The sequence below is a fragment of the Lonchura striata genome, chromosome Z (genome assembly GCF_050655825.1).
Source record: "Lonchura striata isolate lonStrDom1 chromosome Z, ASM5065582v1, whole genome shotgun sequence".
Taxonomy (NCBI): Eukaryota; Metazoa; Chordata; class Aves; order Passeriformes; family Estrildidae; genus Lonchura; species Lonchura striata.
In genome coordinates this window covers 10,652,140-10,679,557 of record NC_140740.1, presented here as the reverse complement: position 1 = coordinate 10,679,557, position 27,418 = coordinate 10,652,140, and the positions used below count along the sequence as shown (strand labels likewise).

General features: G+C 39.3%; 1 protein-coding gene across 20 annotated transcripts in view; it reads left to right on the top strand.

Moving 5' to 3' along the window:
* The window catches only part of PAM (peptidylglycine alpha-amidating monooxygenase), a 121,069-nt gene that overhangs the window by 14,488 nt on the left and 79,163 nt on the right, over window positions 1–27,418 (top strand). The window contains exon 1 of one of the 20 annotated variants that reach the window (XM_021543986.4): window positions 8,338–8,467. The exons of the other annotated variants lie outside the window; for them this stretch is intronic. The gene's annotated coding sequence lies outside the window, so the exon portion shown is untranslated. Of the gene's footprint in view, window positions 1–8,337; window positions 8,468–27,418 lie in introns of those variants that run through there. 20 annotated transcript variants of the gene reach the window in all.

The following is a 27,418-nucleotide window of genomic DNA, read 5'->3' as shown; positions in this document are numbered from 1 at the left end:
GAAAACTGCACCTGAACTTTTGAATTTGTGTTAGTAGATTTTTTCAGGAGCAAATGTTTCCAAAGAGTGGAATGTATTTTCTAATAGTATGTGATAGTCGTTCTTTCCATCAGTGCTAAGTACTTAAGCGTTCACAACAGGGCTCAGTCTTCTTATTGTGGTTATCATCAAGCATTAAATCTTTTCTTTGGTTGATGTTTAAATCATGAAGATCAACATTTGTATCTTATTTCGTCTTTTCATCCCTGTCAAGACAACTTGACCTGCATACAAGCTGCAGGCATTTGCTTCATAAGAGTTTGAGTTATTGTATGTCTGTATACATTATTTGAATATAAAATCACTTTTTAATTATAATAGGATATATTCATTTATTAGTAAGGAACTGATGCTTAGGCCAAGTGCTTTATGAGGTAAGGTCTTTGTCAAGTGTTATATCTGGTTATTACTTCTCTTTGAAGTTGTGGATTTTTTTGGGGTTTTTTTGTGTTTATTGTTTAATGAATGGATAGTAGCTGTCAAGTGTTGCAATTATTACTTGCTTACCGTGTTCTGCACTACAGGTTGAAATTTCACTTGTGGCTAGATTGGCATAGTCACGTATAAAAGTGACTTGCCTTGTTTCACGGCTGCATTACTACTTGGCTGAAATCAGAGTCTGAACAGTTGTTTCAATCACTAACTGAGTGTGGCCTGTTTATTTTAAAATCTTCATGAGATATGGTATGGGCTGGCCTTGGCTGGCCTCGCCACATCCCCTCTCAGCTGCTCTTTCACTCTCCCTCCTCAACAGGATGAGCTTAGCTTTCTAAGCTGCTCTAGCATATAAGCTGCTTTTAGAGGTAGAACAGCTCAAGGTAAAGACTGGGAGATCACTCACCTGTTACCATCATGAGCAAAGAGATTGACTTGAGGAAAATTAATTTCATTTATTGCCTGTTGAAAATACAGAAGACTGGACTCCCAGTGGACTGCAGCTTCCTTCAGGGCATCTCAGCTGCTTTGCAATGGGGTCTTTCATGGATTGCAAGGTTGGTGTCTGCTTCATTGTGGGGCTTTTCAGGGCCTGTAGGCCCTGCTGCTTGAAACACCTCCACCTCTCTTCACTGTTCCTGGTGTCTGCAGGTTTGTCCCTCACTTGTGGTTTTCACACTCTGCTGTGCAATGTTTTCATAAGTGTGCTTACCCAGAGGTACCACACTCTCCTGGCTCTGGTCATGTGGTACCATGTGGTTTTGGCACATTCTGTCCTCCCAGAAGCCCCCCTGCAGGCACCTAGTACTTGGGCATGTAAATCAGATGAAACTCTTAATGAAAAATCAAAACTTGATGTTTAAGATAATATGAATAATACGGGATGAATTACATAGAACTAGTTAACGTTTTCTCATTTTATTTGCACATACATCTCTTCCAGTTAAAAATACCTAGTGACAAATAAAATAACTATTAGCTTTCTTTACAGAATCACAGAACACTCAAGGTTGGCAAGGACCTCTGGAGCTCACTGTGGACACCCACCCTGCTCAAGCAGGACTACTTAAAGCAGGTTGCCCAGGACCATGTCCAGATGAATTTTGAAAATCTCTAAAGTTACACTCTACACAGCCTCCCTGGGCTCCTATCACCCTCACAGATTCAGTCCATGTGAACCTTTCCCAATTGCCATGACTGATCAGATTATGAAGAGTAGCAGTCATGGGTGCAATCCCATCAGGACCCATGGATTTATATATGTTCAGCTAGTTTAAGTATTCCCTGACATGATCAAGGGTATGTCTTCCTTGCTTCCTTGTAGACTTCCCCTGGTATTTGAGAATGTCATGTTTAGTATAACATTTCCTCTAACTTTCTAGCATATAAGGAGACCAAGAGATTGGTTCAAATAAGGTTCCTTATATGCCTCTACATGCATATAAAGTATTTTATGCAGTAATACAATGGAGTTGGTTTATTTCAGTGATGATGGTTGCTGCTGTTGCGAGTTTCATGTTCTGCTCTGGGTTGGCTTTTGTCTAATATGTGAATGAGCAGCTGTAGTCATCTGTTTGCCTTGAAGCACTGTTTTCTGTGTCAGTTTAGTGTTTATATATAAGCAAAGAATATGCTTTTAATGAAATTGTGATATTTCAGCCAAGGATTATAACTGTATGTAGGTTGTGTTGCTGTATCTAAAAGACAGCTAATATATTAGAGGGATCTTTTAATAGATTTACATGCAGATAAGCACAAAGATGATTTGTTTGAATCAGTTAAAGTTCTGCTTCTCTTAGAAACTAGCTCTTTCTTTCAAATATACTATAAATAAAATATCTTCTTTGCTTCTGTTTACTTTTTTTTCCCCTGCACACTGGCAAAGTAAGCTCCATTTAAATAATAAATTCCCATCAAAAGCAGTTTTCTATGTTTTTACTCCATCAAGGTTTTATCGATTTTCATTCTTTATACCTACATAGGTTTATTATGCTTAGGGAAAAGAAACCATTAACAAAGACATGATGCAGTGGCATTGGTTCTATTTTTTATGTCTATGCTTTCTTGCTTATATGTGAAACCTTATTTGAGAAAATACTATAGCTTTGTGTAATGCTCTTGGTTGCAGAGATCATTACCATAACTTTCATTTCATAATCTGTGGTACAAATCCTATGTTTTAATTGACTAAATCAAGCATGTTTGTTGTCTTGTAATAAATTTGGCCGTTATGAGTCATCTTCAAGTAAAAATAAAGCTTCCACCATAAACTATATTTACTCACCTATATGACCAGAATCAAACAAAAGCCAGGAGAGTAAGTTGCTCATTTTGCCTGTGCAGTCAGTCTCAGCCAAGCTAAATTAGTAAATGTGTCTTGCTTTGCTCAGCTTGCCTACTAGTTGTTCTGCAAGGCATTCACATGTTCTAATTAAATAATAAGGGTTCCTTGATCAAAAATGACCTTTTATTTTTCTGTGTAGAGGCTAGAGAGGAGCTGCTGGAAGACAGAAATAACACGCTTCATCTGTAAAACACCTAGCTTGGAGATGTGCTAATTGTGAAACTGAATCCACTTCAGAATGAAAACTAGGTCCAATATTCTAATCCTTTTAACCTACCCCTCTGTCAGATATTTTGTGGTTACAGAAGACAGATTGTAGCCACGTGTCAAATTCTCTCATTTTCTTTTCATTTAGGGGTTGCTTGTCTGGAAAGGTAACTCACTAAAGTCTGCTGTGCCAAACTTCGACTGGCAGTAGTAGATTTTGAGGCTGGGAATATTAACAGGAAGTAATTTACTCTTGTGCCATAAGCAGGCTGAGGTATTTTCATGACTCATTTTGCTATTAAAAAAAGCTACAGGCATCTTAAAATGAGGTGATTGTGAAAAAGCCCTTCCTCAGATAAATTTTTGATTTCAGAATTAGTTTGGTATGGACTTGTCACTCAGACTTCTTTGAGATTTGGAAGCAGTGGAAATTGAGCATGCTCCTTAGAATGTAAGTGTTAAAGTTACTGCAGGACCGTGGAGTGGAGTGAGGATTTCTGAAGCATGGTTATTTGGTTTTCTGAAGCATTTAGCTGACCTTTGGTGCACTTTTAGTCAGCCCTCACACCAGCAAAGTAGTAAAGAAATGGTGGCATTTAATGTCTGAGGGCCAACTGGATTTTAGGGCAAATCAGAAAATTTTCCTGTCAGATTTTTATAAAAAGCTCTGTTATCATTCTATTGGCAGAGCTGCAGAAGGCATTTGGTCATTGAGCATGCATAAAGTTAAGGTGGTGGAAGAAGATTAATACCCAGTTCTTTTTCAGTGTCTCTGTGAGGAACAGAGCATGAATAACATTTTTAGATGATGCCAAGTTGGGATTTACTTTGAAATTTTTGCTTGAAATACAGAAATGTAAAATGAAATGAGGTTTGAACAGTAAAGACAGCGGTCTTGGCAAGTGCCTCATTTTTTGCTCTCAAAAAATGGTGATGTGTACTGTTCCACTCCTACAAATTTAAGAGGACATATTATATTTGCACTTAAAAATGACTCTTATGTACTGAGAGTCCTTTTAAAGAAATATATCAGAGTCGTAAGAAGTCTTGTCTTCTACAAAAAAACCTGCTTGTGTGTCTCAGGGATCTGTGTTAAAAGAACTTACTGCATGTGGGTATTGGGGTTCAGTAGACCTCAATATACAGAGCTGTACCTGAAGTTTAGAGAAGACCTACTGAGCAATTAGATTTTTCCGAACATGAGCATGTCAATACAAGTGCCTAGGTACAACTTTTTAATACTTTACACTGTATCTATTTTAGAAGTAAAGTCCTGTCTCTTTCTGGTGTTAACTTTTGTAGCTTATCCCCCTCTGTTTTACATAAAGCAAATTTGCCCAGGCAGGAGATGGTCTTTTAAGAAGGCTAATTAAATGGATGCATAGAGTTAGAGGAATAGGATATATTCCAGGCCTTTAAGGCGAAAAGGTTTGTGTGACTTAGACAAACAAAGTGGCCTGTTGAGAACACAGTTGTGCTGCTGCTTTGCTCACCCACCCCCAACTACCCTCCCTCCTGCCTTTCCTTGAAGATATTGATGGTTGGTGATGGTGGTGGTTGTTCCCGAGGTTTATGCACGTTGATCCCCTCCTCCAGCATTGTGATATCAGAAAACGTGTATTGTGAAGATACGTGCAGGAATAAATAATGTCTGTAAAAAGGAGGTTGTGGTAGCATTCTCTATTAACACTATTTCTGTGAAAGCCTTCTTGGACTGCCGAGTCCAGATGTTTGAAGTGGAACTGGTGCTAACTAAGAGATTTGCAGAGACTTGATAGTAGAACTACATGAAGCAATTAAAATACTTTTCTGTATACAATTTCTATAATCGTATAGTTCTGTATGTTTATAATAAACAATTCTATATTATTTATCCTCGGTGTGTGTTTTCTCCATAATATGACCAAGTTCAGGAGCCAATGCTATAGTGTAAGGAGCTGCTTCTGGAGTGTTCTTTGCCTCCTTTTTGCCACTGATGTTGATTGTAGTAAGAACTGTAGCTCTGTTTTGGCAACATGTCACTACAGAAAATTAGAGAAATTGCCCTTGTTTAGTTGCAGCTGTACATATATGAAATAAAACACAATAAATCTCCTAATTCAAAATATTTTCTAATTTAACTTGGTATTCATTATCCCTTACATTCCATAATACTAATAGTATAGGTTTTTATGTGTAATACCAATTTAGTATTTCCTTGTTTGACAAATAATAATCTAATTATTTTATTTTTTTCAGCAATATTTTAACCATGTGGTAAATGTTCATTGCTATGTAAGCTGGTACCTCTTACTGGTTTAGTAGGTAAACGGTTCCTGCCTTAAAGGGCATATGCCCAGATTTCAGTGTGGAGGGGAGATTTTATAGAAACTCATAGGATTGTTTAATGATTTGGGTTGCAAAGACTTTAAGGATCATCTTGTTTGAACTCTTGTGCAATGGAGAAGGACACATGCTACTAGGCCAGGTTGCTCAGAGCCTCATCCAGCCTGCCCTGGAGCACTTCCAGGGACTGGGCATCTGCTCTGTCTCTGGACAACCTGTGCCAGTGCCTCACCACCCTCTTATCTTATCTAAACATTATTATATGCTATCTAAACATACTCTGTTTCAGTTCAAAACTATTTCCCCTTGTACTAACAGTTCATGTCTTTCTAAAAAAGTAGTTTTCCAACTATTTTGCAAACCCCTCTTAGGTACAGGGGGATGCTGTAAGGTCATCCTGTAGCCTTCTCTGCTCCCAGACTGAAGAGCTTATACTGAACTCTCAACCTGGCTTCAGAGGACAGATGCTGCAGCCCTCAGATTACCTTCTTGGGTAGAGGAAGTGATTTGTGGAAGAGTGCCAGGAAATAGATTGAAATCTCTCTTAATAAAAGCAGGACTTCATAATATGCTGTTGTGATTGCTTGAGCTGCTCTTTGATTCTTTCTATTGCTGTAGAAATGAGAATCTTGAACGATTGTGAAGTGTTAGTATAATAGTCCTAGAAGTTTAACTATAAGAGGAAACCATTACATGCAGCCTCGAAAATTATGTCAAGATGTTTCTTCTACATGCCGTTGTGTCATTATTTGCAGCCTTATTTTTGTACTGACATTCTAAGCTTGTGCCTGTTCACAGACATTCAAAAATAAAATTACTCCTTATTGTTGTTCCTTTTCTTTTGCCTTCTTAAAGCCAGACTTTATTCAGCTCAAAGAAATATTAAGAATGAAAAACTGTCATCTTGTATGTTTAATCCACCTCCAATACCTGTCTCCCTACTTGATATCTAGCCTAAATTGGTTGTTTCTCTGTAGAAATTGCTGGAGGGATGTTGTATATACAGACCCTGACAGTATTAGCATGCCCTACTAAATTAAGTTACTGTTCAAGAACTGGACAATGAAGCTTTTTCTTTTATTTAGTTTTTAAAGCAGTCAAGCGAGTTAACTAGAGATGAACAGGAATTTGTAGAATTGGCCCAGAGAAATACTTCTACCTGAGATTCTAGTTGGAAAAAACAGACAGTCACTTAGCTACTAAATCCAAACAACTGAGGTGTTGGATTTATTTGATTTATTTATTATTGCATCCTATGAGAGGTTGGATGTAATTTACTAGATGTGCAGCTACTGTCTGATCGTCTCCTTCCCCAAATAGGATGGAGATTGTGGGAAATGTGTTTTGGGAAAATGTCACTTGAAAGGCTGAGTGTGTCATCTAGCAATTTAAAATTATGTGTATTTTAATTTTAAAATTTTGTAATTATATTTTCCAATGAATAGTCAGAAATTTAGTCCTTCAGTTTTGGAGCAAGCTTTTATATTCAGCTTCAGGCTGATGTTTTTTTTTTTTTCCTTTTATTTTTAAGCTATTAACTTGGAAATTAATTTGAGATGGCAAGCACCTTTGCATCTCATATATATTGGTTTTAGAAGAAGTTTCACTGTTCATACTGCTGTGGCTCTTTTGACTGGGCTTCCTAACATGAGCTACCTTGCTTGTGACATCAACCTCTAAAGAGTTGGAGGGTACAGTCTTCTGCTTTTGTTGAGCTATGATTTTCAGCTGCTCTTTTTCTCTGTATTTATGCTGTTAGTGTCCATTGGAGATATAATACTGGTCTCAACAGAGGATCAGCATTGTTATGGCTTTCTGCATTGCTGCAGATAGCAGAAACTTAACTTAGTTGTCTGTGATAAAGGCAAGTCTCCAGCTATTTTTTACTTATCTCTCTGCATTTTCTTTTAAGTGTATGTGGCATATACAAAAAGATACTGGGGTGGAGGGCAGTACACTATTGCTGCTTAGACCAATGGTTTTGAAAACATTTATGTACAGAAAACTTTCTGTGAAGAGCAGGTGTGTGAAGCATCTTAGGGAATTTGCACTTGTGCTTGAAAAGAGAGCGATAGAATGTGCTTTTTTGAAATAAGAGTGCAAAATTTGGTTGGCAAGACCAAATAACATCTAGTTGTGAAAGTAGCTGGCCCAGTAGTGTTCTTAACCTACGCATATGATGATCAGAACTTTCAACTTAAGTGTGAAAAGCATAACTATTTCACAAGGGCTTGATTAATGTTAGAATTCAAACAATGACATTGATCAACTGCTGATCTATTTGTGTGCAAAATGAAGAGATGGTTGTCCAGTTTTCTGGAAACAGCCAAAATCATCTTATTCAGCTGTCTTTGGGCCATATCATGTCACTGCCACTGCTAGTAATATGTCCCAGAGTTTTGTCCTTCCTAAGTGATCTACTGACTAACAGTCATTGAAGTTGAAAGAGACATGATACCAGGATAAACACCTTGTTTCACAGCGTGTCCATTTATATTATGCCTGAGCTTTAGTATTAGCTGGACTTTAGGTTTTGTTGTGAACACTGTTTTACCCCCTAGTGCAGAAGAACATTCTACAGTTAAAACTCTTCTGTGACTTGAAGAAGATAATATCTCAATGTGATGGTGTCAGTGCATGCAAATAGAGAAAACAGAAATGCTTATAAAATTACTGCCTGACAGTATTGCTTCTTCACCTATGACTCCTGACAGATCTTGCAGATATTAGAAGATTTCATTAATGAATTCAAGCTATGATACTTGTAATTTTATAAGTCTCATCACAATTAATAGAATCAGGATTCAGTGTAGGGTTTTTTCTGCACAGTAGCACACTCACTGCCTCTGTGACAACCTTCATTTCTTTCTGAGCAAATGGAAACCTAGTAGCACAAGCCTCAGGAAGTTGTTAAGCAATTAAAGGCTTCTCTCTCAGCACATTGCGTGGTTACCATAGTATCCTTTGCCTCAAAGCCTTTACTGATGATGTCAGTATGCATACAGGGGCTGTTCATAATGTCTACGTGAAGATTATTTGACTCTCACTAAAGATCATAAGCTTCTCTCCATACATTCTGTTTTCCAGTGTTATTTTAGTAATTCATGAGACTGGAAGGTAAGTGACTTTTGCTTCATATTTAATAGTTTTTATGTATCCTCACGATGAAGTTTCAGTGTTGCTTTATTTTTATTCCCTTGCATTGTTCACTAAATGCATAAAGTATGTTTTAGATGAACCAATTGCATAGCTTAGTGTAATTTAAATGTAATGACAAAGTCTAGGTAATTTTCATAAATATAAAAAAAAGGTAAAGTAAAAATCCCTGAAGTAAAAAACCCTGATTTATTGTATAGTTAAAGGTTTTTAGAAATTAAAATTTACAGAGATTTATTTTTACTCATAGATCCATTTATATAATGGGGATTATTACCTAAGAGAAACATGTTCACTTAAAAAAAAATACTATTAAAGCAAAATCTCAGCAATTAACACCCATCTTATATTAAATAAGGGCTTTGATGTTGCAAGAAATTCTACATTAAAGTAATATATACTGTACAAGTCCACCAATGTACCTCTTTCTTCCATGCATATATAGTATGCAAGTAACTTTTCTTAACCTGTACCTGTTTTCTGGTTTTTGTTCATAACATTACTTGGCTTATTTAGACACTTAAGTCTGTTTTGGGGAAAGGGGGTATCTATTGATGTTTCTTAAGCAAAATGCTTAGTATGTACTGACTCATTTGGCAGTTTGTGATGTTATTAATTGCAATAGATGTGGTGCATTAGAGGAATAGGAAAGACAGTCTAGTGACAATACTCTGCCTTTTGAGTATCTTTAATTCCTTGTGGACTAAGGATTTTTTTGCTTTCTAGTATAAAAATATATATGTTCTTTTTTTTCTCTCGACTGCCTAGCTGTTAGTTTGGATAATAATATAAAAAAGATAATATTTTAGATAAACTAAAACTACCTTTCTAGTTCTGATACCTATTAATTTTGATATTTAGCACTTAAAAAAATAAAGTCTGTTTATGTAGTTAACACAATTTTTGATTGTTCACAGTCTCTTCCATTATGGTTTTAGGAATTGTGCATCTTTTCTGTTTTAGCTTAGGAGGTTAGACTAGGGGATTTTTGTTCATTCTTTTTTGTTTGGTTGGTGCATCTTTTCTGTTTTAGCTTAGGAGGTTAGGCTAGGGGATTTTTGTTCATTCTTTTTTGTTTGGTTGGTTTTTTGTTCACTGTTTTTTTGTTTGATTGGTTTTCAGTTTGATGTGTTAGACACGATCAACCAGTATGCAATATATGTGTTTCTTTAATGAATGTCAGTCTAATGATGTAGTAGTAGTTTGGAGTTGGGAGCTTCTTTTCATGTTTATCAATGGGTTAGATTTGTTCTTCCTCCCACCAAGTCCTTTGACTCCAAGTTCAGGTCTCACATTCAAACAGCTCATTACAGAAACAGAGTTTCTGTTGTTTTTTCACTATAATCCTGTAGGTCATTTATAGGGGTGCATGTTTGGGTGCACTCTTGAGATCTTCCATTATAGTGGTGTCATTAATCATTGTAGATTTTCTCTGTTCTGAGCAGAAACCAAGGAGGACTGAGGGGAAAGGATAAGAGCTACTTTAAAGAAGGAAGTGTTTGGTTTTTTTTCAAATAATACTGTGGTACTGTCCTTCTATAGAAGGACATCACAGAATTAGAGTGAATATTAAAAAGGTGAAGATGAGACACAGTTGCCTTAAACGTGGGCTGAAGGAGAAGTTCTTGAAGGAAAAAAAACAGGGTACCCTTGAAGAGGGTAAATTGGGAATTCTTTCAGAATTTTATGTAATCTAACAAGAGAACAGATTAGAACATTATCAGAGATAATGCTAACAATTTTTGAGGATGCTAAGTTAATTCAATGCTGAAAAATGTAGTCTTGCTCTCCTGGTGCTCTTTTCTCCCTGCAGCGGTCATGGGATGAGTTTGTGTAGTGGGTTGATGCAACATAAACCTAGTATGTAGGAAAGAGCTTTTCCACCAGCTAGCAAGATGAACCCATCACCCTGGAATCTGTGGACTCAGAAAGTCTGTCACAGTAGAGAAGACTGGTTTAATTGCCCTGCAAAGCATTAGCTCTGAGCATATTCTGCTATATGAACTTGGCCATAAGTACAGCTGTACCTTAAAATCATGGTGGGTTTTTATGGAGTTTAAAATCTCCCTGTTCAAATACAACTGTGAGAGAAAATAGCTGGTTGGCACATGAGATTTTGTGGTCAGTTTTTGAATATTTTCCCTCATATTTAGGGAAGTTACTATTCAGATAGAAATCCTAGATAAATTTCTGACCTTGTTTGGACAAGGAAATTGAGTTCAAGACCTGACACTAGGAATGTGCTGGTTTTCAATTAGGATGCCTCCTCCTCTACCTCCCTTGTTGCCCCATGGCTGGTCATGTGTACAGTTACACATGTGTTTTGTCTGCATGGTGGGGATGTATGCTTAACTTCACCATGGTTGGATGTGGGAGCTGAGACCACCTTGCCTTTCTTGGTCTGCATGATCTGGCCAGATTTTCTTCCAGTACCAAACCTTAAGCATTTTTGCATAGTTATATATTTAAAGCATGCAGTATGTCTTTGTTTGCACAGAAGTTAATAATAATGGAGGAAATTCATTGTTTTTCAGAATCAATAAAGTTTACTCAATTGCATCCTATCTCTTCTGACGTTATTTGTACACATGCATGTGGAATGGGGCAATGAAGGCTCTGTGGTTTGCCTGGTATTTCAGTCAATAGGAGAAAAAATGTGCCCTAAGGAGATAAATTGTGCTCTAATCTTGCTAGAATTTGCTTACAGAAAAGTACCTAATATTTTTGTTCGGACAAGATTTAATTACTGGTAGATAAACATTTATGTATTTCTGTAAGATTGGATAATTTAATCTTAAGTGTTGAAGATGTAGAAAAATCCATAAGCAACTGTGCAACAGCTGTCTTTTTTGTCTTCCCCCCACCCCCCCCAATTTTCTAAAAATCATACTTCAGCTGTGCTCCAGAAATACAGTGATTCCCCTCAGTAGCTGTATGAAATCTCCATAATTTTTTTTGTATCTGTTTATTTTATTAAGTGCTTTTCTTTTGTCTGGAACCATATGCACATGTTTGTTTAAATCTGTGTAGTAATAATAATAAATCAGGTGGAACTGTTAGATAGAAAGAACTGACATTCACCTGAATGGATTTCCAAAGTTCAAGGCTTTTATAAATCAGTTCCATATTGACTGGTAACTAACATATTGATTTCCAAAATTATATTCTCCTGTTCTGAAAATACTGCCTTTTGGTGTTGGGAATATTGTCATATCCTGTGAATATGAAAATTTTGTAGTGACAGGTGGCTTAGACAGTCTTTAAGACGAAAAAACTATAAAGCTAAGTATACAGCAAAAGTAATAGTGTGCTAAGAAAAACATTTTAGCATTTTCCAGAGCTTGTGTTAGTCTGAATTGGCTGGTTTGTCTCTGCTGTGTTTATGTACAACATCTAATTCTGGATAATTTTTTTTTTTATACCAAGAGAATCCCTTGACAGTATTCAGTGTGTTCTATATGTGGGGGAAATGGGACTTCACGGATATTTTTTTTCTTAGAATTTCATTTTGAGCTTCTTCATTTGTACATGCAAACATGTATATGTTCTGTTGTGCTTTTCAATCCCCCTATTCCATATCCTTCAAGTTTAGGATTTTTTTTTTACATTATATTGGGTTTTTTCCCTGAATAAAGGTCAAAATTTTGAAGCTCCCTGATTGTTTTGCCTTCTTATTTTCAATCTTTTGAGTATTTAACTTAAGAATAGAAGCATTGTTGTGCATCTAGAAGAGGCATTAATTTATTATTCAATAAAATAGTGTTGTTTCTAAGTTACATCATGTGTAAGTTACCTCAGGCTGTAGGTGAGCGTTTGTGTGGTTGGTTTGGGTTTTTTTTTTAACAGTGCTATTTTTATATTATTTTATATGTACTGGAATTAGTATTGAAGTAAATTATTTCATTTGGAGATGCTGTTGGAATCTTGGCTGAAAACAACTTTTATCTACTTCATTGTAAACTGTACATTATACTAGGCCTGAATCTTACTTTCACTTTTCTGGATGTATACCTGTAAGCTCTTTATGGTGGGGAAAGGGTAAGAGTCAAAAGGTAGCTTTAAGTCTAGAACTAAGCCAGTCCATCTGGTTTTTGACAGGGTTGAAAGTCTTGGACCTTCCTGCAAGGTTTTCATGTATGACTTCATTACTTGCTGAGACAGTCTGGAAGTGTTTGTCTTGTTTTAGAGCCAAGTGGTACAAGTAGGCTGGTGAATCTTTTTACTTGATGTAAGGAGTCTCTCACCAACTTTTGTCCTTACAATACACCTGAAAGAAGCTTTAGTGTGTGAGAAGCACAGTGGATCCATCACATGTGAAGAAAGGTCAGACTGCTACAAGAAAACAGAACTGTTAGAACCACTGTACTTTTTCTAGGCTGGTTTGTTTGTTTGTTCTTTAACTAAAAAATTAACATCGTTTGAAGGTTGTAATTTATTCCATAGCACTTTCTTAGAGAAATCTCTGCAGGAGTGGTATGTGTATTTAAAGGGAAAAAAGGAAAAAGTACTGTAGAACTGCAGTGTTGCCACATTCTGGTGTTTAAAAAATTCTATACAGTCCATCAGAAGGAATGCCACAGTACAAATTTCCTTGAGGTTTTCATACAAAATCTACATTAAATTTTAACCACTCTGGTTCAGGGATTGCATACTACTCCATTTAGTAGTATGCCATCCCTCCTTTTCCTTTTTAAAGAAACCTACCTGCAAACAGGAATGCCTTGGGAGTTCCCTGGCTGACAACTCTTTGAGTTTAGCCTGACTGCCAGCTCAGGTATTCACTGCAGTAGACTTTTTGGATATGGTAACTATTCAGTGTATGACCAAATTAGTGTGGAGTGCTTTTTCTTAGGCTAATTCCCCATCCTGGGCCACATAGATGAATTCACAAAAGAATCCTGGAACAACTAATCAGATTTTCTAAGTATGAATCAGTGCAGTTTTGCAAAACTGCTAAAAATAGTAGCTGTTTCCTCTTCTAAACTGACCAGATTCTTAGGGATCAATGGCTTTGGAGGGGAGATAAAAGGCTTATTCAGTTTCTTATTTTGTGTGAGGGTCATCTGGCATCATCAAAGAGAAACAGAGGAACCCAAACAGCTAAGCATGCCATCCATTCTATTAAAAACCCAAAAGGGAGAAAGACACTTGGTCCCAAACTTGTGATTTCAGGAAATCTTGGAAAGAGGACTGCCTGGTTTCATGTATATTTGTGTCAAATAGCAAATTATGCATCTTGGGACATAAGAAAGCCGTGTAAGGCCATCTTGTTTGGGGCAGTAAAAGAAATGTAACCTGTTTCTTTTATCCTAAGAGGGAGATACTTTAAAATTTCTTTGGTTTAGGAAAAACGTTATTTGAGTTTGTTTTAATGCAAATTGGTTTTTCAACTCATGAGGCTAAAAAATAAAGAAAAATTACAAAGCAGTTCTTGAGAGCTTATGAGGCTTTATAAATACATTCTCTTTCAATTAGAAGTAAGTTTGAAAGTGTATATTTTATTTTACTTGTTGGTTACAGTAGTTCATCCATGAATAGAAGTTACCTTGTAAAAACTAAAAGTGGTAAGTATTATATTTCTGTTTGTCTGTAACTAAAATGAGATCTTGTAATTTTGCATCCACCTGACAGTCAACTCCAGGGTAAGATTTTTGAAGTGTCCAGTTTAATTGTGGTGTGTACTTTCTCTGGTGAGCTTTATTGAAGACAGCATTACTTTGCAAGAACTGATGTGATGATTTGTTGCAGGTAGTACTCGGGTATGGGCAGGCTTGATTTTAGTTCTTGACAGGGTTACAAGAGGCCTTGCATGAACGTGTGATGTGGTTCCCAATCTGTAGTGAATTAGATACTGCCTTGTATCATGGAAGCAGTAGGAATGGAATTCCATGGAAGCACTTGTGAATTAGTCTTTTAAGGTATATCTGAATTAGATATAGCGTATATGTGATACCCACATTCACAGTGAAATATATAAAGAGCTAGTTTGGGTACTCTTCATCCTTTGTGTTCTTTAGGAATGATTTTTTAGTATCAGTTTTTTCTTAGCCTTATTTATGTGTCAGAGCTCTCTAATAAGTGTGCTTCTTCTTCAAGTGTGATTGAATATTGTACAGTTCTTTATTATATTTAACAGATGTATGTTATGTCTTTTATCTTTCAGTGTTTCATTAGGTTTATGTGGGACAACAGAGTATGAGATTCTTCATTGTTACTGTAGCTTTAAAAGCTTTATTGGTGAAGTTTGGAGAAGAATGCTTCAAAAAGGAAGATAAATACCCAAGTACAATATTATTTTTTTTACTTAAGAGTGAACTATAAGCTTGCATTTTTATTTTATGAGTGAGAGTTTAAGAAGGCATTTTCAACATCCACATTTACAGAAAACTATTATTTTCAGGAAGCTGTTAAACTTTATGAATATTTCAATTTTTAACCATTTCCTCTGTGAGCAGTACCCTATGACTACCATGGATAACTTCCTTTAGTTAAAAGAGTTTTTATCTTTTAATGTTATATAATTGAGGAGCCATTGGAAGTGTGGATGTTTTTGCTATAGTAATTAAAACACAGATGGAGCTTGTAGGTGAAGTATGTGTGAGTGGCAGTCAGTATTACTTGGTGCTGAGCATGAGCTAACAACCAAGCAACAAACTAAAAATACTCTTCAGTGAAGTCAGTTAGCTGCGAGAAAGATGAAGATATGTCTGTTGTCCTGGAGGTACCATACACAGACAAGCATTACGTTTGTTGTATGGGATGTACAAGAGAGCATGGGAAAAAAAATATGTGATTTCTCACTTCTAATATGATTCGTTATAGCTATCAATAAAATGCATTTTTGGGAATGTTCTAGTAAGATTATTTTGAACAAGAAAACAATTTAACCTTTTTTGATTATATTTAAAAGTTGGTTTTGCATCTCATATGTAAATAGATAAACTTTTGTGTTTAGCTGGCAGATTTGCATTGCAAAACAAATTTTTTTCAAATGCAAGTTTTCAGATTTTAATTTGTTGATTTCTTTCATGGACTATTATTTATGCTCTAATTATTAGTTTGTATATTATGACTGACAAAACTGGAGATAGGGCTGCCACCGAATAGCTGGTTCCCCACTGTTTTTGCTAATGGATCTTCAGGATTACTTTGTTGTTTAAAACCAGCCAGTGCTTAACAGGAAAACAAACTTCACATACATTCTGCATCTATTTTCAAGCAGCATCTTGAAAGAGCAGTTGTAACTGATGTCTTTTTGCTTAAATGTCTTTAACTGGATGGTGGGAAAACACATAGTGCAAAGAGGTTTTGGTGTCAATCTGTTTTCTGCAGTGCATCAGCAGTAGCTGCTAAAGCCCCCTGGAAAGCTGTCAGGCATTCTGTTTTGCACTTGTCAGTGTCATGATAAAGGAGAGCGGTATTGGCTTTTGTTCATGTAGTGCTAAATATAACTTGTTTTAACACAGCTCTATTTTTTTGGTGCTATTCTTCACTTTTTTAGTCATTCTCCAAAAGGAGTATACAGTCATCATCAAATTTACTCAGCCCTCTGATTTCTAAATAACTTAAAGAAAGTGAAAGTGATTTTCTTTGCAGTTTAATGCTAAATTAGACTTAATTATCTTTAGCCAACGTACAGTGCCAAGACATAAATGATAGAGGAGTTTTGTCATCTGATACAAAACACTTGTGAAAATACAGGATAAGTAATGAGAGATTTTATAGAATTGCCTGTTTTGAGGAAGGGATGGATAGAAAAATTGGAACATATGGGGAAAGCAATAGATTATAGAATAAATTCTAAATTTGCTAGAAAATGCTTGTTGCATCCTCTGTTCCTGTCTTCCCCTTTAAAAACCTTAATGGTAATTTCATATAAAGTATTAAAATCTGTTAAAACTGTCAACAAATTTGAGATAGCTCAGTGACTAGCCATGAGGTTTTGGGTAAAGTTCTTATGTGGTGAGTGTGTGACAAGGAAATGAAGATCACCTTCCACCTGAGTTAAGAGTTCATGCAACTAAAGAGCATTAGGGCTTTTTTTTTTCTGTAACACTTTTATGCTGCCTCAATGCTCTTCCTCACACAGCTTCTCCTTCACTTCTGTAAACTTGATGTGTGTATGGAGTTGTCTCCTTATTTGAGTGCCTTTAAAAGGATCATGGAACCAGAGCGAGGAATAAAGGAGTCTGTGGTGTTTCTAGGCCATCTTGTAATAGTGAGACTGATGCCTGTTGCTCCAAAATTGCTTCTTTCTACTTGTTCCAGATAGTTTGCTATCCTTCATCAGGTTCCCTGTAGGAAACAAAAGCTGTGTGACACATAGTGGGATTTTGTTGATGTATTTTGTACAGTTACAGTGCTAATAGAGCCTTTATGATTGAAATTCCATGCAACTACAGTGCAAATGTGTAGCTCACACTCCTAGCATCTTGACACAGCTTGCTTTGTGGTGTTTGGAGAATTTCTGCTCCTGCTGCAGTGCAATTACACCAAAAACTTTCAATCCTGTTGCTTCAGGTTGCTTATGTAGAGGAGGCAAGCAGTGCATAGAGTCCTAAGCTGGGAGTTAAACTTCTGGGTGTGCTCTGATGGCTCCTTACAACTACTTGAAAACAGGTTCTAGTCAGGTGCCTGTCAGGTTTTTCTGCCAAGTAACAAGTGATGGGACAAGAGGAAATTGTCTAAAGAAGGGTGTGGTTAATTTCTATATCACGTGGTAGATGTGGAATCTTTGCCGATGATACACCACACCATTTCTTCCTTGAAGGCTTTAACTAGAAATGACATTTATTAACTGTGTATTCCTGGTCTTTTCCTCACGAACACTGTGATTTAAAGTAAACCATTACATAGTCATAAAAGGTGATTGCAAAAATGTGTTATCAAAAGAACCTGGAAGCGCTTACTAGGCTGATATGAGTACCTGTTAGAGTAATCCAGCTTTGAGGAGAGAAAATTGACAATGAATTTTTCAAGCCTTATTTTCAGAAGAACACATATATCTAAATCCATACTCTTAGAGTATTTTAACAAACTGTTGGCTAACACTTTGCAATGTCCTGATCATTGGATGCAAAGTGCAGTTTAGACCATGGAGTTTCAATGGTCAAGTTTTCCCCCACCATATCACAGTTTCCAACTTCCTTGTAATAACCCCTTGAGTATCTTTGGCACATATTTGTATTTCATCACCACAGAGCAATTCCAACTTTCTTTTTCTTACCTTTAAATATCCAAATTTAAATTTGCTGTGGAATTAGTGAGTCCTTTATTCAGAAGACAAGAATGCTGACCCTCAATCCCTATATTGCTGTGCCTGCCACTCTTTTCAGCAGGCATGTTGCCAGCAAGCCCAGACACTATGTGGATTGCTGTACCAGACTGTGTCTTGATACAAAGATAGATGTCCCTGCAAAAGATTTTGCTGAGCAGATTGCTGAAAGGCAATCTGAAAGACAAGTTTCTCATCTGGATTTTTTGACAGTAAGTTTTTATGGGTTTTGCTTAAAAACTAGCAGAAATTATTCTGCTTATGATGCAATTTATAAAATGTAACAGCTTTGCAGAGGCTACCTATCCCCTACCAAAAGTGTACTTGAGTAACAGACTTTTGATATTACCCCTTCCTGCTACTTAAGTCTGATTCAAAAGTTGGATGTCTACTTCTGGAGGGTACAAGAAGACTGAAATCCAAGTTTGAGTCTCTGAGGCTGTCACCTTTGGTGAGAGCAAACAGCCGTGTTTGGAAAAGAGCTGCATATCACCAGACCTACAGCCCGATCTTGTGGGAGGGTTTGAAGGTATCCCTTGAATAGAAAAAATGAAGGGAAGTATGGGGTGTCATTTGGACCTGAGAAAAAGACAAATCTTTTCTTACTGGTGTGGATGTTCTCTTATGTAAGTAGTACCAACTACTTACACTAACACTTAAAATGTCTTGAGTGTAGCTGAAAAATGCTGTGATGATTATACTGTTGTCTTGGTTCAACAAGACAGGAGTCTGTGAAAGAGGGCAAAGCCTCCTGTGCAATGGAGAACGGCAAACCCCCCTCCCTCTGAATTACCAGGATCTTTAAATTAAAAGGCTCTCAGGCAAAGATATGGGAATGGGAGTAACAATTCTTTACTAGGAGAAAACTAGACAACAATTTAAAAAGGCAAATGCAATCGGTACAAACAAAACCAGTGAAAAAGTCCAGAACCTGAGGATTCGGGGTGCCAGTAGCAGTCCTGCTGGGACTTTTGCTCCCCTTGCAGTGGTTGATGAATTGCAGCTGAAGTGGTGATCTTTAGAAGGGTATAGTTTTCCTCTGAAGATCTGGTGGCAGTGGGGCCGGTCTTCCTCTGTGCTGGGGTTGCCTCCGAGCTCCGCCGCCGTCGCCTCAGCGCGCTCCGGCTGCTTCGCTGCGAGTGCCGCCGAAGAGAGCTGCTTCTCCGGGAATCCCGCGAAGAGAGAGAGCGAGCTGCTTCTCTCGGAGTCCCGCCCAGAGAGCTGCCTCCTCTCCCCAAAAAGCTACCCCTTTTAACAATAATAGAGTGCTTGGCTTCCCCCTCTGGGTGGGACCCCTCATGGTGTTACATTTACCAACCCGGCAGTGAGTCAGTCAATAGTGTATAAACAAACCATTGCCTCTACAGGGCAAACCATTGTCTTTGAGAGAGATAACAAAACCTGCCCAACCTTTCGACAGATGGCAAATAGAATACAAGCTTATCTTACAACCCAGGACATTATCCACCCCTTATTCTATTTCCATCTGCACACCATGAAATCTTATACCCAGTTCTCTCTTAAGACCAAGTTTCCCTGTGGTACACAGCGGGTCTCCCCATTTTTCTGCATTACCCACCAAGTGTAACCAGGTCCTTGAGCAAAGACAATCCCACAAATGGGTTGGTCTTTGCCTGAGGTGGGATTAATCCAAACAGTTTTCCCTAAAATACCTTTCATATGTACTACAGGGACCTTATCTCCATCTACTGCGTGTAAGGGTTCTGACTGGGCAGGGCCAGCTCGATTGACAGACCCTCGGGTGTTGACCATCCAGGTTGCTTTTGCCAGGTTAATTTCCCAGTTTCTAAATGTTCCCCCACCAAGTGCCTTTAGGGTAGTCTTAAGGAGTCCGTTGCACCGTTCAACTTTGCCGGCAGCTGGAGCATGATAGGGAATATGATATATCCATTCGATACCATGTTCTCTGGCCCAGGTGTTGATAAGGCTGTTCTTGAAATGGGTGCCGTTGTCAGACTCAATTCTCTCAGGGGTGCCGTGTCTCCACAGGACTTGCTTTTCCAAACCTAAGATGGTGTTCCGGGCAGTGGCATGAGGTACAGGGAAAGTCTCCAGCCATCCAGTGGTGGCTTCCACCATGGTCAGCACGTAGCGCTTGCCTTGGCGTGTCTGGGGCAATGTGATATAGTCAATCTGCCAGGCCTCCCCATACTTGTACTTGGACCACTGCCCACCATACCATAGGGGCTTCACTCTCTTGGCCTGTTTGATGGCAGCACACGTCTCACAGTCATGGATAACCTGGGAAACACTGTCCATGGTTAGATCCACCCCTCGGTCTCGTGCCCACTTGTAGGTGGCATCTCTGCCCTGATGACCTGAGGCATCATGAGCCCATCGAGCCAGGAACAACTCCCCCTTATGGTGCCAATCTAAGTCTATCTTTGACACCTCTATTTTTGCTGCCTGATCTACCTGCTCGTTGTTTCAGCTTTTCCACCCGAGAGGCAATGTCTTTCCATATATCAGCAGCCCAGATTGGCTTTCCTCTACGTTGCCAGTTGGCCTTCCTCCACCTTCCCAGCCAGCCCCACAGAGCATTGGCTACCATCCATGAATCAGTATAAAGGTAGAGCTTTGGCCACTTCTCCCTTTCAGCAATGTCCAGAGCCAGCTGAACGGCCTTGAGTTCAGCGAGTTGGCTTGATCCACCTTCTCCTTCGGTAGCTTGTGCAACTTGGCGTGTGGGGCTCCATACGGCTGCTTTCCACTTCCGGTTCATCCCTACAATGCGACAGGAACCGTCAGTGAAAAGAGCGTAGCAGGTCTCCTCTGCTGGTAGTTGGTTGTATGGTGGAGCTTCTTCAGCCCTTGCCACTTGTACCTGCTCCTCATCATCAGTGAGACCAAAGTTTTCACCTTCTGGCCAGTTCGTAATTATCTCCAAAATCCCAGGGCGATTCAGGTTTCCAATACGGGCGTGTTGAGTGATGAGGGCAATCCATTTGCTCCATGTGGCGTCAGTGGCATGGTGGGTAGTAGGAACCTTTCCTTTAAACATCCACCCCAGCACCGGTAGTCGGGGTGCCAGGAGGAGCTGTGTTTCTGTGCCAATTACCTCTGAGGCGGCTTGAACTCCTTCAAAGGCAGCCAAGATTTCCTTCTCTGTGGGAGTGTAGTTGGCTTCAGACCCTCTGTAACTTCGGCTCCAGAATCCCAGTGGTCGGCCTTGAGTCTCCCCAGGCACTTTCTGCCAAAGGCTCCAGGACAACCCATGGTTCCCGGCTGCAGAGTAGAGCACATTCTTGACCTCTGGTCCCGTCCTGATCGGTCCAAGGGCTACAGCATGAGCGATCTCCTGCTTGATCTGGGTGAAGGCTTGTTGCTGCTCAGGGCCCCAGTGGAAATCATTCTTCTTTCGGGTAACCAGATAAAGAGGGCTCACAATCTGGCTATACTCAGGAGTGTGCATTCTCCAGAAACCTATGGCACCCAAGAAAGCTTCTGTTTCCTTTTTGCTGGTTGGTGGGGACATAGCTGTGATCTTGTTGATGACCTCAGTGGGAATCTGGCGCCGTCCATCTTGCCATTTCACTCCCAGGAACTGGATCTCTCGGGCAGGTCCCTTGACTTTGCTCTTCTTGATGGCAAAGCCAGCTTCTAGTAGTATCTGGATGATCCTCTCACCTGTCTCAAACACTTCTGCCGCTGTGCTCCCCCACACAATGATGTCATCAATGTATTGCAGGTGTTCTGGAGCCTCACCCTTTTCTAGTGCAGCCTGGATCAGTCCATGGCAGATGGTTAGCAATATCAATGGTGGCATACCACTTTGCTGCCTTGAACTCCAGCTCGTACTGGAGTTCCAGCATGTCCGGCACAGCAGCGCTCAGCGGTGGAGTCACTTCATTTAAGCCACGATAGTCCACAGTCAATCTCCATTCTTTGTCAGATTTGCGCACAGGCCAGATGGGGCTGTTGAAGGGTGAGTGGGTTTTGCTGACCACCCCTTGGCTCTCCAGCTCCCGAATCATTTTGTGGATGGGGATCACGGCATCTCGATCCGTCCGATACTGCCGGCGGTGCACTGTCGAGGTCGCAATTGGCACGCGTTGTTCTTCCACCCTTAGGAGTCCTACTGCAGAGGGGTTTTCTGACAGTCCAGGCAAGGTGTTCAATTGCTTAATGTCTTCTGCCTCTACAGCGGCTATTCCAAAAGCCCACCTGAGTCCCTTTGGGTCTTTGTAATATCCGTTCCGGAGGAAGTCTATGCCTAGGATACACGGAGCATCTGGGCCAGTCACTATAGGATGTTTCTTCCACTCCTTCCCAGTCAGGCTCACCTCGGCTTCCACCAGAGTCAATTGTTGTGATCCCCCTGTCACACCAGCAATGGAAACAGGCTCTGCCCCCACATGTCCCGATGGTATCAGAGTACACTGTGCACCAGTATCAACTAAAGCATCATATTTTTGTGGCTCTGATGTGCCAGGCCATCGGATCCACACTGTCCAGAAGATCCGGTTTTCCCGTGCCTCTCCCTGGCTAGAGACAGGGCCCCTCTAACACTGGTTATCATTCCTTTCCTGGGCATACATACTAGAGGTCCCTTCAAGGGGGTCTGACAGATCATACCCACAAGCTTGGTCACGGGAGGTTGAGGCTACCTTCACTTTGGTGGAACTGCCCCGGTTAGAGTTTCCCTCCTTGAGTTGACGGACCCGTGCTGCCAGGACAGAAGTGGGTTTCCCATCCCACCTCCCCATGTCTTCCCCATGGTCACGCAGGAAGAACCACAGATTAGCCCTTGGGGTGTACCCTCTCTCTCTAGCTGGGGATTGTTGGGCGCTGATTCTGGGGCCTGTGACTCTCACGGGTGCTGCATTAACCTTCCTCAGCTCCTCCCTCATCTCCTCTTTAAACTCCTTAATCACAGCTGAGATATGAGCCTGCATTGGCCCATTAATCATACTCTCATAATTCCTAAGTTTGTTGGCAACAGAACCTATTGTCTCCCGGTGGGCGTCAGCATTGATTGTTGCAATGAAGGTGGTGTATTGAGATGGCCCAAGATTTGCCAGACTCCACAGCATTTGTCCCATACACCTGACCTTGTCAGGGTCATTACTGTGTTGTCCATCCCTCCCAAAGAGTACCTCCAATACTGCCACTTCCCTCAGCTGTTGGATCCCTTCCTCGAGGGTCTTCCAGCGCATTCTATGATGGTGCTCTTGCATTCTCTCTCTGTGGACAAACCTCTCCCTGACACTCATTAAGAGCCGCTCCCAGAGAGAAAGGGACCCTGGTTCCCTTACAAAAACCTGATTTATACCTGAGTCCTGGGTCAAGGGTCCCAAGTTCCTTGCCTCACCACCGTCCAGCTGCACACCTGTACCCATAAGATCCCAAACCCGGAGTAGCCAGGTAGCATAAGCCTCACGCCCTCGTCGCACAATGTCTTTATGCAGATTACGAAGACTTTCGTACGTCAGGGACTCGGTGATGATAGCAATCTCTGGCTCTCCTGTGGGTTGTGAGGTTCCTCCATTCCTGTCCCTATCTGCAGGGTGCTCTGCTTTCACCTTAGACTTCCTTGTTTCTACCGGGGCCACTGCTGCTGACCGTGACTGCCTTTGTGGTTCAGCTGGAACCTGGACAGTTGTAACATTAGTGGGTTCCACAGCTGTACTATTAGACTGTCCCTCCTCAAGGCAAAGGGCCGGTTTCTCACCAGCTGGGGAAATGCACTCCTTCAGCATCTCTCGTATCTCCTTAACCAGAACCCTCACCCAATCTGGGCGGTTCATTTCTGAGGTGGGCTGTGGGGCAGGGTCAGGCTCTGGAGCAGCAGTATCTCGAGTCTGTGGTGTAGGTGTGAGGGTAGTTATCCAGGTTAATCTTCCCTTATCTCTGAATGCTAAATATAACAGGACTATCAGCAACACCACCCATTGTATGGTATCATTAGCACTTAGAAAGGATCTTAACCCTTTGAGAACTGGTGGAGCAGACCCAAAAAGATGGTTAAAAGGTTGGGAGAAAGTTTGCCCAGGTGCTATTTCCTCGCAGTAGGTACCGTTATTAAAGTAACCCCAAAAACATACAGTTAACGTGTGATAGCTATGAATCCATGTACCTGCCTTCCAGAGGAAATTAAAGATCCATGAATTCCTCACCCAATTAACCCAGAAGCCAAACTTGATAACAGACACCGTAGCCTTAGTTATAGGACCCATTTTTAGATAAGGGTCTGCAAATGGGAAAAGTATAGCTACGATCACATGCCACCCAAACCAAGGTAAACTAGACCACATGGTGATGCTGAAGATGTTTTTACACACAACAAAAAACCAAATTACTTAAGAACTGTTAATCCTTTTTCCCTCTCAATGCCCTCGGGCCTCACGTTGATGCGCCAAAATCTGTCTTGGTTCGACAAGACAGGAGTCTGTGAAAGAGGGCAAAGCCTCCTGTGCAATGGAGAACGGCAAACCCCCCTCCCTCTGAATTACCAGGATCTTTAAATTAAAAGGCTCTCAGGCAAAGATATGGGAATGGGAGTAACAATTCTTTACTAGGAGAAAACTAGACAACAATTTAAAAAGGCAAATGCAATCGGTACAAACAAAACCAGTGAAAAAGTCCAGAACCTGAGGATTCGGGGTGCCAGTTTCATGCAGAATTTCTGTTATTATTTATCATTTGGTCACCTGGCTTCAATCTTTGACTTCAGCTTTGATCTTCACCTCCCTATGCCGTGTTCTTTAGTAGCTTGATTTCAAGTCTGAATTACTGGAAGGCAGCTTGGGTGAAAACGATGGATTTATGGTGTGTTTATGGAATTTACACACATAATTTGAGTGTTAGGGCAGGTAAGCTCCAAAGTGCTTTTCAAGTATGTATTATGTTTCCTGCCAAGGGATCATACCCTATTGCTTTCATGCACACTTAAGAGTATCAGAAGTGGAACTAATATGTAACACTAAACTCTTCCTCCCGTTTCCATCATGCTTGGATTTTTTAGATCCCTGTTATATTAGTACTAACTTATTTTTATTTTACATTGATTTGTATTTTTAGCTAGTGAAATAACCTGCCTTATACTACTAAACTGTCAATGTAATCCATTGGAAAAACAATTGCTTCCCCACTAGAGATCATAATAGAGTTAAAACTTCCAACTGCTCTCAACAACAGAAGTAGGTACTGACTTTGTGATAGTGTGTTTAGGCTGTTGATAGCTGACCTACTTCTTCATTATCATAAACTGGGCAAATTTTGTTGTACAAATTTCTTGCTGTATTTTACACCAAAATGCATTTAAAAGTTTGCTTTATTTCTGTATTTTATCAATAGCTAAGGAGGACTTAAAATGTGACAATGAAACATTTTTGTGAACTATTTTTAGTGCTGACCTGAAAAATATTTCTCTTTGGAGGTTTTTTGCTTTAGTCTCAGATGTCTTCCTGAATACTTTAACTACTGCATTTCTGGAATTAGTGTTGTTCAGTATTTGGGCCTCAGGTTGAATAATTTTCTTATGAGTAAAAATGTGTCTGAAACAAAAAGTAACTTAAGCTAAGTCTATGTAATGTTTTATATAGCACTTCAAATTGAGCATTTTGGAAAATTCTGTAATGATCTTTTTTCTTTTCTTGTAAAAATGCATATTTTTGACCCAGAAAGAAGAAAATTTACGAAAACTAAATAGTGTATTTATAACATACAGAGTAATAGACATACTAAAAAATTGTGTCCAAAGTACTGCATCTAAAAGTCCTATTCAAAATGTTATCTGCTACTTCTATATAGTGTGACTTTTGTATTTTCTCTCCTCAACCCACACCCCTCACCTCCTTTTGACCTTATGTCAGAAAAATCAGTCCTGTTGACTGGGGAACTGAGAATAGGGGATTTGGGCCTTCTTGCTAAAGAAACCAATTATGTGATTTAGGAGGAGCTAAAATGCTACTTTGACAAGTTACTGCATGCAAGGAAGTGAGTGGGTGTTGTGTTTGGAAAAACTTCTAATAAGCACTGTAATACATAAGAAATCTTTAAATCGACTGATCTTACATTATCAAAAAATTTGTTGGTGTACCCTTAATGAGCATTAGTGTGTTAATTAAAAATATTTCCTTTTACTAGTCTAAAGCTTAATTTTTCTACAGGTTTATAAAGTTCAGTAATGTGACAAGCTTGTAGTTGAACTAGACAAAACAGAAACACGCATAAATGAGTTTCTTCACAAATCTGATTTTGGAATAACAGTCTTATCTGTGGTTTGTAGACATTTAATGCTACTGCATCAAGGAGAAATATTAAAATTTATTCTTAATATTAATTAAGAATGACAATTTTGTACAAATTTTTGATAGTAAAGTAGTTTTTTTAGCTTGTAATTGAACTAGTGTCAAAATAGTTTTTCTGTATAGGAACTTGATTGCTAAAATAAAAACAAGCAAAAAAGTGTATGTTATGCTACAAATAGAAATCGTTGCCACATTTTCTTGCAAACATACCTGTGTGCTTAAGAGTTGGTGGTTATGTAGTTTGGGTTTTAACTAGATTTCCAATGCATATGCTCATAGGTGAGTTTTTTCACGAATGTTGCAACTGAATTCATGAGATTAGACTTGCACTCATGTGAACAAATCCCATCTCTTCTGATAGGCTGTATTTTTAAGACTATTCATTATTCAGTATGATGATTGCTTTGATAAATCATAAAAGAAATTTGATTTTGATAAAGCATAAAAGATTTGTGACCAAAGTGTAGCTTGCTGATATTTTGCAGGAGGCTTGGATTTCCTTTCTCATGCTATTTAGTTTGAGTAGCTGACTTGATTTTACACACTTCCTTTCTCAGATAAATGAAAATCTTGCTTCAAAACTTCATCTTCTCTTCAAATAAATTTTTTTTGGTATGTGAAAGGGATGTGTCCATGGGCTTGCAGTAATTATGGTATCCTTTCATAGTTTCTGATAATGATTTTGCTTTCATTGTTTTAAAACCATTAGTCATGCCATTGCCCTTAATTTTGATAAGATTTGTTCCTGTCCTCTTTTGACAAGCCCAGAAGCATGATGGATCTCATTCCTTCTTCTGTAGAAGTGTTTGTTTTGTTTCCTGTTTTGGCTAGGAATTCATGTACTGGCTGAGTACTAGCAAACTTTTTGTTACTACTTATAGAATTTGTTGGAGTAGCAAAATATTGTGACATGGGGTACAATGAAAGATTTTTAAAATCTGTGACTCAAGGTGGGTATTTGGGATTTCTGTTTTCATCATTGCTGTTCTTGCAAGAATCACAGAATATGAGGTTGGAGGGGGACCTTAAGGATCATCTGATCCATCCTTCCTGGCAAAAGCATGGTCCAGTCAAGATCACCACCACCTTGTCCAGAGGGATCTTAAAGAGTCCAACATTGGGAAATCCACCATATCCAAGGGGTGATTATTTCAAGGGCTGATTGTTCTCATTATGACAAATGTTCCTTTGTGTCCAACGGGATCTTCCCAGGAGTAACTTCTACCCATTACAGCTTGTCTTTTCCTTGTGAAAGAGAGGTCTCCTTCTTTGTAGCCCCCAGTGATAAGAATTCCTGCAAAGATTCTTTTCTCAAGGCTGAACAAGTGTGGTCCCTGTTTGCCAGCCCTGGTCCTTGTGGTTGCT